Below are 13,290 nucleotides of genomic sequence, written 5' to 3' on the forward strand. Positions count from 1 at the left end.
GCGTGCTTCTTCCCTGGGGACGGAGTCCTAGGCGAGGTGGGCGCCACTCCTCTTCCCTGCGAAAGATCTCCTCATCCTGCCCTGCCTGGCCGGTCCTCGGCTGCTTTCCCAGGCTCATTAACAGGGAACTGGATCCCAAGTGGCTTGAGACACACCCCAGTTGGACTCTAACCCGGCATCACTCCAGAAAATCACGCCCTACGCTAATGCGCCGCACGTGCGGCTGGGGTACTCGGGGGTCTGCTATCCACGTGGGCGCCTGGCTGCTGGCTCCTGCTTAACCTAGACCTGACAGTGGCGGCCATTGGAAGAATGAACCAGCGGGTCTCTTTCACTCCGCCTTTCAAATACATAAACTCTTTAGGGAAAGCAGCATGCGCTGTCCACGCCTAGGACTCGGGGCTCTGCTGATTCGCAAGCTCAGGGCATGGGGGAAGGGCGCGTGCACGCCCCGCGCGGTTCTGCGCTGCTCACGGTCCGCCGCCGGGGCCGGCTCTCTCACTCCAGGGGCCCCCAGCGGCTGCCGGCAGCGTGCCTGGCTCCGCCTTGCTGCCCGGGCACGGGACTCCAGGCGGGCACCTCCACGGCTCTGAACCCCAGCAGCCGCCCTGCGCTCCCGCACAGGGCGTGGGAAGCAGCTCCAGCAGGCGGGGCGCCCGGGGGCCGGGAGCGCGCCCACGTGCGGCCGCGCCGCGGCTCCGGCGGCTCCACGCAGCGCGCAAGGTGAGTGAGCTCACCGCCTGCGGCCCGGGGCGCGGCCGGGCTGTGGTCAGCACTGTGGCCAGCTCCTTTCCAGAGAGGGAATCCGCTCTGAAGGAGCCCAGCATCCAGGAAAACGGGGGAGGGGCGTGCGGGAGGCCAGCCGGAGGGGGGGCCCGCCGCCGGGACGCGCGTCCCCCGCCAGCGCCGCCACCGCCATGGCCGAGCGGGGCCATCGGACGCGCCGCCCGCAGCTGCCGGCAGCCGCAGGAGCCTCGGTGAGCAGCGGCAGGCTGGCGTTTTCCGCGCCGGGTTGGGGGTCCACACGCCAGGGCGGCGGGGTCCCCGGGGGCCTCTCCATCGACCTACGCGGGCGCGTCTCCACCGCGCGCGTTCCCCAGGCTGCCGCGCCGCCCTGCGCCTGGTACAGGCCTGGGGCGGGCGGAGACGCTCGGGTGCGGCCGCGCAGGTGCGGGAGCAGGTGCAGGGATTGGCATTGCGGTGTCTCGGGCTAGGCCTCCTATGGGAAGCAGCGAGCCGCGCGGCTCCTCTTAATTTTCTGACGTTCAGTTGTTAAAATTCCACGCAATCCTGCCTCCAGGAAGGGTCACCGGGCCGTGGGATGTCATCGCGTATAATAGGGATACGGGTCGCTAAGGAGGCGCTGGCTTGGGCAGCTTCCTAGAAACGGTTGCGGAGAACATTTGACCTTGGCCGCGGGGGTCGCCCCGGCTTCCGCAGTTGGGTGAAGGCTGTGCTGCGTGTTGTCTGCAGATTCAGAAAACGGGCTGAGGGGACCTCAACTCCTGGCGTGAGGGGCTGCAGGTGATGTGGTGACGTGAGGGAAGGCCTCTGCGTGCCCTCTGCCTAGGCCTGGGGTTGGAGAGGAGCAGGCCTGCTGAGGGCGCTGACTGACCTAGGTCCCCAGCCTCCCTCCATCCGCCCCGGCCGGCCTCCCTCGTGTGACCTGGAGGAGCCACTCACCACTTGCCCCCGCTCCCAGCAAGAGGTCTGCTTGTCCCCTGTGATCCTGGGGCCAGGAGGCAAGGCTCCCTCTAGGGTTTTCCCTGGGAGGAAGCCCCGGCCAGATGTGTGGCTCCTTCCACCGTGCCTGTTCAGTTCTGGGCTGCCTGGGCGGAGGCCGCTGGGTGGGGTCCAGCTCCTCACTCCCTTCCTGGAGTAGTGAACTTGGGGGTGGCGGGAGTGAAGGAGGTGCAACGTTCATGGCACACGGGAGCAAGCTGGGTGCTCCAGGACGTTGCTGAGGTGAGACCGACTGCCAGTGCTGAGGCTGCCCGCCGCCCGCCGCCTGTCGCCCACCTGATGGAGGGGAAGTGAGCGAGGTCAGGCTGGAAGACCCATCCCTGCTGTCCCTGTGCCCAGTACCCACAGGGGCCAGCACAGGGTCTGCTCAGTGCCTGCCGAGCAGTTGCGGAGTGGCATTTTGGGAGGAATCCCAGGTGCCAGGCTGTCTGTGCCCACCTCCGTGCCCTCCTGTGTGGCTGAGGCTCACTGGGCTTGGTCCCTGGGGGAGGGTTGAAATGGTCCCAGACCTCAGGTGAGACACTGAGCTCACAGACAGCGGGTGACACAGGCAGAGGCCGAATGGCTGGGTTCTAGCAGGAGCCCCCAGCTGGCGGGCAGAGGCCCAGCTGCTGGTCACTCCTCTGAACCCAGCCTGGCCTCATTTGACCCCACCTCACAAAGGTCCGAGGGAGCGCGGGCCTCAGTCCTGAGCAGCCACCATGGGAACCAGGCACGTGCCACACCCCCAACGAGGAAGGCAGAGCTATGCGGAGCCTGAGACCCAGGGAAGCCTCAGCCGGGGACCTGAACCTGGCTCCTTTGGCTCAGAGCCATGTTCTGTTGTTTTGGGTTGTCAAGCTTGGCATAGTGGCTCCTTTTCCAGGGCTGTGTGGTGTTCCACTGTGGGCACATTGGTTCTTGATCCTGATGGAATTTCTTACTTTATTTTACTTAAGGGGTTTCATGTGAATCCCTGTCCTGGGGTCGAGGGGGCCCTGCGGGAAGTGCATATAGTGTTGGGGGCTGAGAGGCAGGGACACGAGATGGACTGTCCTTTGAGGAGGCAGGGACAAGGAGCTGCCCTGCAAATGAAGCCTCCATGGCAGCCAGCACACTCAGCTGCCGAGGCTCCGTGTCCCTGCCGTGCTGCCAAGCAGCCTTCCTCCTTGTCCTGTGTGGCTTCCAGGCTTGTGGATCCTGCGGTTGGGTGGTTGGTTAAGTGTGGCCTGGGCTGTGCTCTCAGTCTGCATATGGCGGCTCAGGCATCCACATGGGTAGCAGCCTGGGGTGTCCACCTGTGGGTAACATGTCAGGATGCCCACACGTACGGCAGCCTGGACCACCTCTTGGGGTGTCTGTGTGTAACAGCGTGGGGTGTCCACACGTACGGCAGCCTGGACCACCTCTTGGGGCGTCCGTGTGCATGTGGCATCTCGGGTAATGACATGTCTGAGCAGTGTGCTCCACTGGCCACACAGCTGAGGTCCTGTCCATGGCCGCTGCCCGCTGCAGTGCCTGCCTCCTGCAAGGGCCTGTTCGTACCTCCTCGTGGTGGTTATCTGGGAGATGTGCTGTCGAGGCTCAGCTGTTCACCACAAGTGTTGGCATCGCTGTGCGTGTCTGGTTATTGCTGTGGTGTTGTATCCATTCTCTGTTCCTTTGACAATTGAAGTTGGAATTCTGCCACGTGGATATGGTGGGGTCCAGATCCTATGGAACTCTCCTAAGCCAGAAGCACACAGCGTCAGGATGGTGGAAGCTTAGTCCTCCTTTGTTGTTTTGGAGGTGGGTGGTCCTCAGACTACTGCAGCATGCCTGGCACGGTGGCTACCCTGAGGGACCTGCCATCGGCCCAGGCACCCTCCTCCCTCCACCTGCACGGCCAGGTCCTCACGGGAGCCGCCTCCCTCCACCTGCAGGGCCAGGTCCTCACGGGAGCCGTGGCCGCCCCCAGGTGCCACATGAGCGTTTCCTCAGCCGAGCTCAGTAGCAGGAAGCAGGCAGGATGGTAGGCAAGGCTGTGCCTCCCCCCGTTGCTCACGTGCATCATTGATCTCTATCAGTGACGACACGTGGGTGAGTGATTACTGATCTGGGCCAGTGGGGAGGCCTGGATGGTTGACTATTGATCCGTATTGGCAGGGACACAAGGGTGGCTGGTTACTGGTTTGTATCAGGAAGGACATGTGGGTAACCGGTCAGTCATCTGTGTCTGTAGGGATAGATGGATAATGATTGATCTGTATTAGTAATCATTTTGTTTGTGGGCTAAGGCCCAGTGGTAACAGTGATGATGGAGGTAAGCTTGAGGCAGGCTGAGGGTTCCAGGCTCCATCACCGTTCCAGCCCGTGGCTGGGCCTTTCCCCCACCGAGTCAGCGTTTTCTTGCTTCTGCGTTTGTTTTAAAAGCATGGTGGCTGGTCAAATTCTTTCGACTTTGTATGTTAATCAATCTTCATCTTTTTGCTGGGAGGCCTTGTAGAATTTGTTTATCCTTGATGCCTGGTAGTTGGTAGTTAATCAGCCTGGGGGCTGGCACCATGGCATATCCGGCTATTTCTCCACTTGTGGTGCCCGCATCCTATACGGGCATTGGCTCTGGTCTGGACTGCTCCACTTCTCATCCCGCTCCTTGCTAACACACCTGGGGAAGCAGTGGAGGACGGCCCAAAGCCTTGGGACCCCGCACCTGTGTGGGAGACCTGGAGGACGCTCCTGGCTTCAGATCAGGGCCCAGCTCTGGCCATTGCAGCCAGTTGGGGAGTGAACCGGTGGATGGATGGCCTCTCTTTTTCTCTTCTTCTCTTTGTAACCTTTCATTTATTAAAAATAAACACATCTTTAAAAAAAAAAACCCAAGCTGACCAGTCTGTTTCTGAGTACCTGCTGAGATTCCGGCTGCACTGTGACAGTCGTCCCTTTATGTCTCTTTATTTTCCCCATTCTCCCCTCCCCACCACCAACCTGCCCCTTTCGCTTCCCATCTGTTTGAAAGAGACCTAGATGCCCGGAGTGATCTCCCTTTGCTAGCTCACTTGTGGAACAACCAAGGCTGAAGCCAGGAGCCTGGAATTCTACCCGCCCCCAGGGTCATGTTAGCTACACCACGCCGCTATCCCCGGACAGGGGTGAAGCAGGGCCTGGGCTCTGCCTCCCTGACAGGGATCAGCCGCCATTCCCAGCACCGCTTGTGTCTGTTGGCCAGGCCTGGTGGCCTTCCTCCTCCAGGCTTCTCTGCGGCATCCTTCCCACACACCCCAGGCAGTCCCGGTCAGGTTCAAGGTTACTTCAGTCTGAGGTGTTGGCTTTTTGCTGGACCCTGGATGGAGTGGCAGTTGAGCTGGCCAGGCAGTGCTGGGCTGGGCCTGCTAAGGCAAGGCCATTTCCTGCGTCACGGCCATGAGCATCAGTGCTCACGGCATCCACTCTGTATGTGTGGGCAGGGCCTCCCCACTCCTGCACTGCTCACTGTCCCCAGTGCCCATCCTGGCTGAGTCTCGGACCACAGCTTTCCACCATGCCTTCCCGTGCTGCTTGGTGCTCCGTCCATGGGCATCAGGTGGTTCCGAGCCCTGGGCTGTGGGGATGGGTCTGCTGGAAGAGCCTGGTGCATTAGGGGTTCTTAGAGGCAGGATGTATAGATCAAGGGGGCTGATGGGAGCCATGCACTTGGCCAGGTTCTCCACCCCTACAAAAACAGAGAGCTTGTGCCACCAGTCAGCGTGTCGGCAAGTAGTGGACCTGAGCGTGGTCCCCGTGGCCTTGGTGGCAGTGGACAAGAATGTGGTCCCCTGTGTCTTGATGGCAGTGGAACAGAATGTGGCTTCGTGGCCTTGGTGGCAGTGGACCTGAGCATGATCCCTGTGACCTTGGTGGCAGTAGAACAGAGCGTGATCCCTGTGACCTTGGTGGCAGTGGACCTAAGCGTGGCTCCATGGCCTGGGTGGGAGTGGACCAGAGCATGCCCTGTGGAAGCTTTGTGGCTTGGAAGTTTCTCTGTCACAGACCCAGCTTGGAGATTGGACACGTTGCATCTCAGGCTTGAATCTCGCTCTGTTGGTCAGGATCCCCACTCACTTCCTACAGAGGCGACTTTTGTCCAGCCCTGGCTGCTGTGTCCCGTCAGGGTTTTGTCCCTGCTTGCTGCTAATACATCCCCTTCTGTTTTCTCCAGCTGCCCCCATGGCTTCTATTTTCAACGATGCTATTTTTTTTTTTTAAATCCAAGTTTTCCATATCGTTTCCTGTGGTTCTGGTGTGGACTGTTTCATGACTGCACCTTTTTAGTGCCAGTCGTGGGGATGGGGGCACGTGGGATCCTGTGTTGTACTAACTTTGCTGTGAGCCTCAGCTGCTCTGAGAGCAAGTCTGGTTTGAAGTGGAGAGAATTGGTGTGACTGGTGTTTATGGAAGCTTGTGCCCCTGTGGACTGGTTCTCCTCACTGGCCTGGTTCCCGGATGTCACAGCTGCCCAGGCCTGGCCCTGTTGTGTCTGCTTGGGCTTTCCCTCAGACCTAGGCCAGACTCAGCCTTCTCCAGGGAGGGGCTTGATGCCCTGGTGGGCAGCTGGAGGACCAGGGCCACCTGCAGCCCAGCTGCCGTCCGAGCCCCAGCCGTGAGCTGGCTAGGCTGTTGTGCCTGGCTCCGCTCTTCCCTCTCCCCTGCATGGAGCTGGGCACGCAACATGGGTGATACAGCACTCGGGTGCCTTGTGGGACTCTTCTGGAAGCAGCTTCATGCATGGGCTCCTCCTCCTGTGCCCCCAGAGCGTCACTAATCCACCACACACGGGACGCAGAGCAAGCCTGCAGAGGGCACTGCCCAGCCCTCTTCTCTGTGGTCTGGTTGTCTGCATTCTGGTTGTCCCCTGCAATTTGGGGCTATGGGTAGGACGTCGGTTAGATCTGATCTCTCCAAGCAACTGGGAAAGCTTCTCCGTTTTGCTTCCGTGGAAGGGTGAAGAAGGCAGGGGACCCTTCCATGAGACGGCAAGGTGGAGGCAACTTTACTGTGGTTCAGGTCCATTTTTGGAATGGCCCAAGTGGACCATGGCTTTTCTCTGTGACCTGGAAAAGGCCAGGTGTGAGGTGCCCCCATGGTCCCCATGGATGCTGAGGAGGGCGAACTGTGACTTGGTGAGGTCCCCATGGAGTGAGGGTGAACTGTGGCTTGGTGAGGTCCCCCGTGGTCCCCATGGAGTGAGGGTGAACTATGGCTTGGTGAGGTCCCCCGTGGTCCCCATGGAGTGAGGGTGAACTGTGGCTTGGTGAGGTCCCCCCGGTTCCCATGGAGTGAGGGTGAACTGTGGCTTGGTGAAGGCTCCTGTGTTGGCAGGCATGGCTTGCACACACCTGAGCTCCATGCTGTCTCCCAGTTCCTCCTGCTTACCAGGAAGGTTAGGCGTGCACGTGTGTGGGTCATGTGCCCAGCATGTGGGTGAAGACTTCCCGGTCGCTGCTTATGTGAATCCGCTCAGAAGTGGCTTTGGTTGCTGTCCATACCTCTTTCCTGCTGCAACTCCACAAGGCCCAGGAGGAGGCTGGGGTAAGACCAGTGGAGGCAGGGCAGAGGAGCTGTGAGCATACCTGCTCAGGGGGGCGGGCAGGCTGACTCCAGACCGGGGCCTTCGTGGCAGTCCACCAGTGGCCCAGCACTGGTCAGGTGATACTGCAGGTGAGGGCAGGATTCGTGGGCCACAGTAATTGGAATGCAGACCCATGAGACCCAGGGGTGATGAGTAAGCCAGTCCAGGGGAAGGAGTTGAGTGGCTGCATCATGGACAGCACCTACAAAGCTGTTCCTAGGGCTGCAAGACTGGCTGGGCAAGGGGCAGTAAAGCCTGGTCCTGGGACCTCTTCCCCAGCCTCGAGGAGCTGGGAAGGAGAGGGTCCTGCGTGCCCACCAACCCTGGAAGACCCTCTGGGTTCATGGCGGGCAGATGTCTGGGATCTGTACCTTTGCCTTCATTTCTCCCCGAGCCAGAGCCGGAATTCCAAAGGTTGGACTCTTAGTGGGAGGTAGATCCTGGCTTCCCACGCATCCCCGGCCTCAGGCCCTTCTGACTCTCAGTGACATGGCCTGCAGGGCACACAGGCCTAACTCGCTGGCCTCTGACGTGCACAGGGCAGCTTGTCCTGAGAGCAAGTGTGTGAATTAGAACAGCGTTATTTCCGTGAACGCTTGGTACAAAGAGGAAGGTAAGATGCAGCCAGAGCCGGGCGGGGAGCAGAGCTGAAGCTGCAGGGCGGCCTCTGCGTTAATTCACACTTGCTCCTGCTGCGCCTTCTTTCTCCCTGAACTTGGGGACGTGGTCAGCGGGTCCCTGCGGAGCAGGCCTCGAAGCTTGGCCCTGGCCATGCCCTGCCTCCCCTTTCCTGCCAGGGTTTGGTCCCTTTGCCACCAGCTGCGTGGGAGCCAGAGTTCGGCCGGCAGCCTTCGCCCAGTGGAGTCCCTGGGGAACCCCTCTCATTGCACATCTCTTCTCCTCGTCTCCCCTGCCCTCTGCACGCGGCTCATTGCTGGCAAAAGCTTTCTGTCAAGTGTGGTCGGTTCCACCCTCCTGGCCAGTCTCTACCAGCACTGCTCCTGCTCATCAGCTGCTCTTGGAAAAGGTGTGGCCGCAGCCCGCCTCACTGCTCACCCCACAGGACCCCGCTTCTGCTGGGCGGCAGGGAGGCTGCGCGGCCAAGCACATGCCCAGCAGTGCGTTCCTCACTCCTCCCCCCCACCCCACCCGCCGCTGTGGTCCAGCCGCGGCTACCCAGGCTTCCTCTTCTCTGTTTCCCAGGAAACCCTAATGCTTTCCCAGTGGATGCCTTGCTGTCGGCCTGGACCCCCTTGTCAGCAGTAAGGCAGCTATCCTTTGGCATCCTTCGGTGCCTGGAGCCTGCTGTGGCCCCTGTTCCCCCCCCCCCACCCGTGGCAGTGGAGAATGAGCCCATTAAAAACCTGGGGAGAACAAACGGGCCTTTGAAAGCTCCAGGAACCTGGCAGTGGCACTCTGCAGGCTCTTGGCAGAGAGCAGCATCTGGCTGCTGCAGCCTGGGGTTTATGAAGGCTGCACAGCCAGACTGGAGCCTTCAGGGCAGTTGAGGCGGCTGGCAGTGGGTGTTTGCCCCCCGGTACCTTGCAGCCACCAAGTCCTCAGGCTGTTGGTACCCAGCAGTCCTGGGGCTGCAGGTGTCTGACCTTCAGCAGGGTGTGTGAAGGGCTGAGGGACGCATCAGACCCACGCTTGGTCCTCAGGCCCATGGAATAGGTGGATACACTCCTAAATTGACACCAGGTACCAGCAGAGGCTGCACGCCACATCTCTACCCTCACAGTTGGCTGGGGGACATAGGGCCTCTTGTCTCCTGCTTAAACTTTAGCAGTGGCCCCTGGGAGTCAAGTGGGTCTCTCGGCCCCTACCTCCACCTGCTCCACATCCCAGTCTACCTCTGTGATGCCAGGAATGCCCAGCTGAACTGACTGATCTTTGCACCCAGGGTTCTGGGATCCCTCTCCAGGGCTACTTGCAGGTGCCAGCAGTCTACACCCAGGTCCTGCCAGAGCTCAACCTTACCCAGCAAACCAGACGTGAAGGCTCACATTAAGGAGTGTGTTTCAGACAGGGACCCCGGGAAGCAGGACTGAGGGCTGAAGAGGGAGCCGGAGGGGAGGCAGCGTGTTATGCTCACTGGGTGCTGGACTCCAAGGGAGCCTCCTGGGAAGCAAGAGGGGACCAGGAAGTCCTGGCTCCTGCCCTGCTGGCCAGCTAGGCCCTGAGGCCTTGACTCCCGTGCAGGTGCCCATGCCAGGCCCCTGCAGAGCCAGCTGCAGCCTCACCCAGCAGAGGGACACTTGCAACAAGGGACTGTGTGGATGAGGGGCACCTGGCAGGGTGTTCCTGCCCACCTGTGGCTGCCTTGGCACAGCGTGGGATGGGCGCCAGACCAGGTGGGGACATGGTGCTGCTGTGGCATTCCTCACCTTGCCCTGCATTCATCATTCTCTGCTTTTCCTCAACTGTGGCAGGAAGGCAGCTGTGCCCTGTGCTGTCCCATGAAGGGGCCGTGGCTGGGACAGCTGCCTGGCCTTGCTGCCCAGTGTGAATGCAGTGTGTTCTTCACTGTGGTTTGGCTTGCCCATTAGCACAGAACGTAACCACAGTGTGCTCCTGGCACAAGCTGGTACACACAAGGCAGGGGGGTGGCCAAGAGTGCCCACAGCTGGGCCCCTGTCCTAGGGCCAGACAGGCACCTACAGTATCAAGGCCTTGGCCCCATGTCCTTCTTCTATTGGCCAACCTAGGGACAGGCTCATGTCTTGGAGCACCCGGCAGTGGTGGTCAGCATTCTCTGTGCCTTGGCAGTGATGCCCCTTGGGCCATTGTGAGAGCCAAGTTGGCAGGTGTACGTGTGGGATCAGGGTCTCCAGGGCCTCATTTAACATCCCAGAGCAAGTGGTGCCTTTGGCACCAAGTTGTCCTCATCTGGTATTGTCCTTGTTCAGCGTCTGTGGGTGGAAATACAGGCAGGCCAAGCAGTGAATTTCTGAAGCATGGGGTCCACAGGGTTCTAGGAACAGCTGCTGGGGTGGGTCGTGCCGTCATCTGAGTGCAAGCACAAGCAGGGCGGGCACAGGTGGGGCGGGCACAGGTGTGGGGTGAATGGCACCCGAGGGACACTCTGCTTTGGGGTGTGGAGAGCAGCTCCCAGATATCGGGAGGGAGATGATGGACATATACTCGGTGGGTGAAAGCACCAGGTATTTTGGCCTTCCACAGGTGTGCCTGGGCACACCCATTACATGGAGCTGTCGGGCAACTGAGCTCTCAGACACACTCATGCTCTCTTTTTGGACGACCTCGTGGGCTGGTGCCTCATGACTGTTGGTGTGGGGCTTAGGTGAGCCTCGCAGGCCTGCTCTGGGGCTACAGCGAGCAACCCACCATGAAGGGTCCTCCGAGGGCCGCAGTCCCTGGGCCCTGTGCTTCCTCACATGCCTGGAGCCCCTCACCTGCGAGGGACATGGATTCTGTTTGCAGGGCCTTCGGCTGTGGTGTCCATGCTGGCCTGGGGGATCGTTTTGCCCACGGGGTTACTTTGGGGGCTCCGCCCTGTGCCATAAGCAGGACCATTATTTGGGCAACAACCAGTGTTGGTGTGTTGGGGATACACCGTGATGGCACAGGCTCTGCCCACTGTACTTGGACCACACACATGTGTGCCTGTGACATGGGCTGGTGTCTCCTGTGCCCTGGAAAGTGGAAAGTACGAGAGGTGGACCAGCCTGAGTCAGGGGGAGGGGGATGCAGATGTTTGTGGCTAAGTGACTGGCATTTCACACGGTGGCCAGGAGCATCCGTTATGCAAGCGAGGTGGCCTGACTGCCCTGTGTGGGACAAACCCAGGCTGCTCCCTGCCACCCATGTCCCTGCCATGCCTCCTTTCTGCCCTGTTGGTCGTGTCCCTGGTTCAGACTTCTGTACCGTGGAGCCACGCAGGGGAATTGGGGACTGACTTTAGGGTCCTCCTGCCTAGATCCCTGCTCCAAAGACCCCAAGCAGGCAGACAGGAGATGGACTCAGAGGAAAAGACCGAACCAACTCTGTCCTCATCCACAGGGAAGCAGGTGGGAAAGGAAAGTACGTGTGTTTGTCCCTGAGAGGCCGCCCGGGGCCACGTGCACCTGTATGCAGGTGCCCCGAGATGCACGTAGAGCGACAAAGGAGCTGCCAATGGATGTGTGAAGTAGGCTGTTATTGTTCAAAAACTGAGTGTCACAGTGTAAACATGCATGTGTGCCATGAGGTATACAGAGCTGTGCACACGTCCCTCTGAGTACACACACCACGCATCCCTGTATAGTACACACACAAAGCTGTGCTCACTTCCCTGTATAGTACACACAGATCTGTGCACACATCCTGTATAGTACACACACAGAGCTGTGCACACTTCCCTGTGGGTACACACATAGAGCTATGCACACATCCCTGTATAGTACACACAGAGCTGTGCATACATCCCTGTATAGTACACACACAAAGCTGTGCTCACTTCCCTGTATAGTACACACACAGAGCTGTGCACACATCCTGTATAGTACACACACAGAGCTGTGCACACATCCCTCTATAGTACACACACAGAGCTGTGCACACATCCCTGTATAGTACACACACAAAGCTGTGCACACATCCTGTATAGTACACACATAGAGCTGTGCACACATCCTGTATAGTACACACACAGAGCTGTGCACACATCCCTGTATAGTACACACACAGAGCTGTGCATACATCCTGTATAGTACACACACAGAGCTGTGCACATATCCCTGGATAGTACACACACAGAGCTGTGCACACATCCCTGGATAGTACACACACAGAGCTGTGCACACATCCCTGTATAGTACACACACACAGAGCTGTGCACATATCCTGTATAGTACACACACAGAGCTGTGCACACATCCCTGTATAGTACACACACAGAGCTGTGCACACATCCCTGGATAGTACACACACAGAGCTGTGCACACATCCTGTATAGTACCACACACAGAGCTGTGCACACATCCCTGGATAGTACCACACACAGAGCTGTGCACACATCCTGTATAGTACACACACAGAGCTGTGCACATATCCTGTATAGTACACACACAGAGCTGTGCACACATCCCTGTATAGTACACACACAGAGCTGTGCACATATCCCTGTATAGTACACACACAGAGCTGTGCACATATCCCTGTATAGTACACACACAGAGCTGTGCATACATCCTGTATAGTACACACACAGAGCTGTGCACACATCCCTGTATGGTACACACACAGAGCTGTGCTCACTTCCCTGTATAGTACACACACAGAGCTGTGCACACATCCCTGTATAGTACACACACAGAGCTGTGCACACATCCTGTATAGTACACACAGAGCTGTGCACACATCCCTGTATAGTACACACACAGAGCTGCGCACACATCCCTGTATAGTACACACACACAGCTGAACACATACAGTATAGTACACACACAGAGCTGTGCACACATCCCTGGATAGTACACACACAGAACTGTGCACACATCCTGTATGGTACACAGAACTGTGCACACATCCCTGTATAGTACACACACAGAGCTGTGCACATATCCCTGTATAGTACACACACAGAGCTGTGCATACATCCTGTATAGTACACACACAGAGCTGTGCACACATCCCTGGATAGTACACACACAGAGCTGTGCACACATCCCTGGATAGTACACACATAGAACTGTGCACACATCCTGTATGGTACACAGAGCTGTGCACACGTCCCTGTATAGTACACACACAGAGCTGTGCACACACGCCCTGTGAGTACACACACAGAACTGTGCACACACGCCCATGTGGTACACAGAGACCCTGCACACGTGCACATGGAGCCATGCCTCAGGCTGACCTGAAGAAGTGCCCTGCTCAGTCACAAACACAAAAGCTGAAGGTGTTGGCCTCCCTCCAGGGGTATCTGGCCGGTTCAGAACAGCCAGGCTGGCTACTGGGGGTGCAGGGCTGGAGAT

General features: G+C 58.8%; 1 protein-coding gene across 1 annotated transcript in view; it reads left to right on the forward strand.

The window, feature by feature from the left end:
* The first annotated feature begins 605 nt into the window (after positions 1-605).
* The window catches only part of JAKMIP3 (Janus kinase and microtubule interacting protein 3), a 56,218-nt gene continuing 43,533 nt past the window's right edge, over positions 606-13,290 (forward strand). The window contains exon 1 of the mRNA XM_058671615.1: positions 606-723. The gene's annotated coding sequence lies outside the window, so the exon portion shown is untranslated. The remainder of the gene's footprint in view (positions 724-13,290) is intronic.

This window comes from Ochotona princeps, chromosome 13 (assembly GCF_030435755.1).
Source record: "Ochotona princeps isolate mOchPri1 chromosome 13, mOchPri1.hap1, whole genome shotgun sequence".
In the NCBI taxonomy this organism is placed as follows: domain Eukaryota; kingdom Metazoa; phylum Chordata; class Mammalia; order Lagomorpha; family Ochotonidae; genus Ochotona; species Ochotona princeps.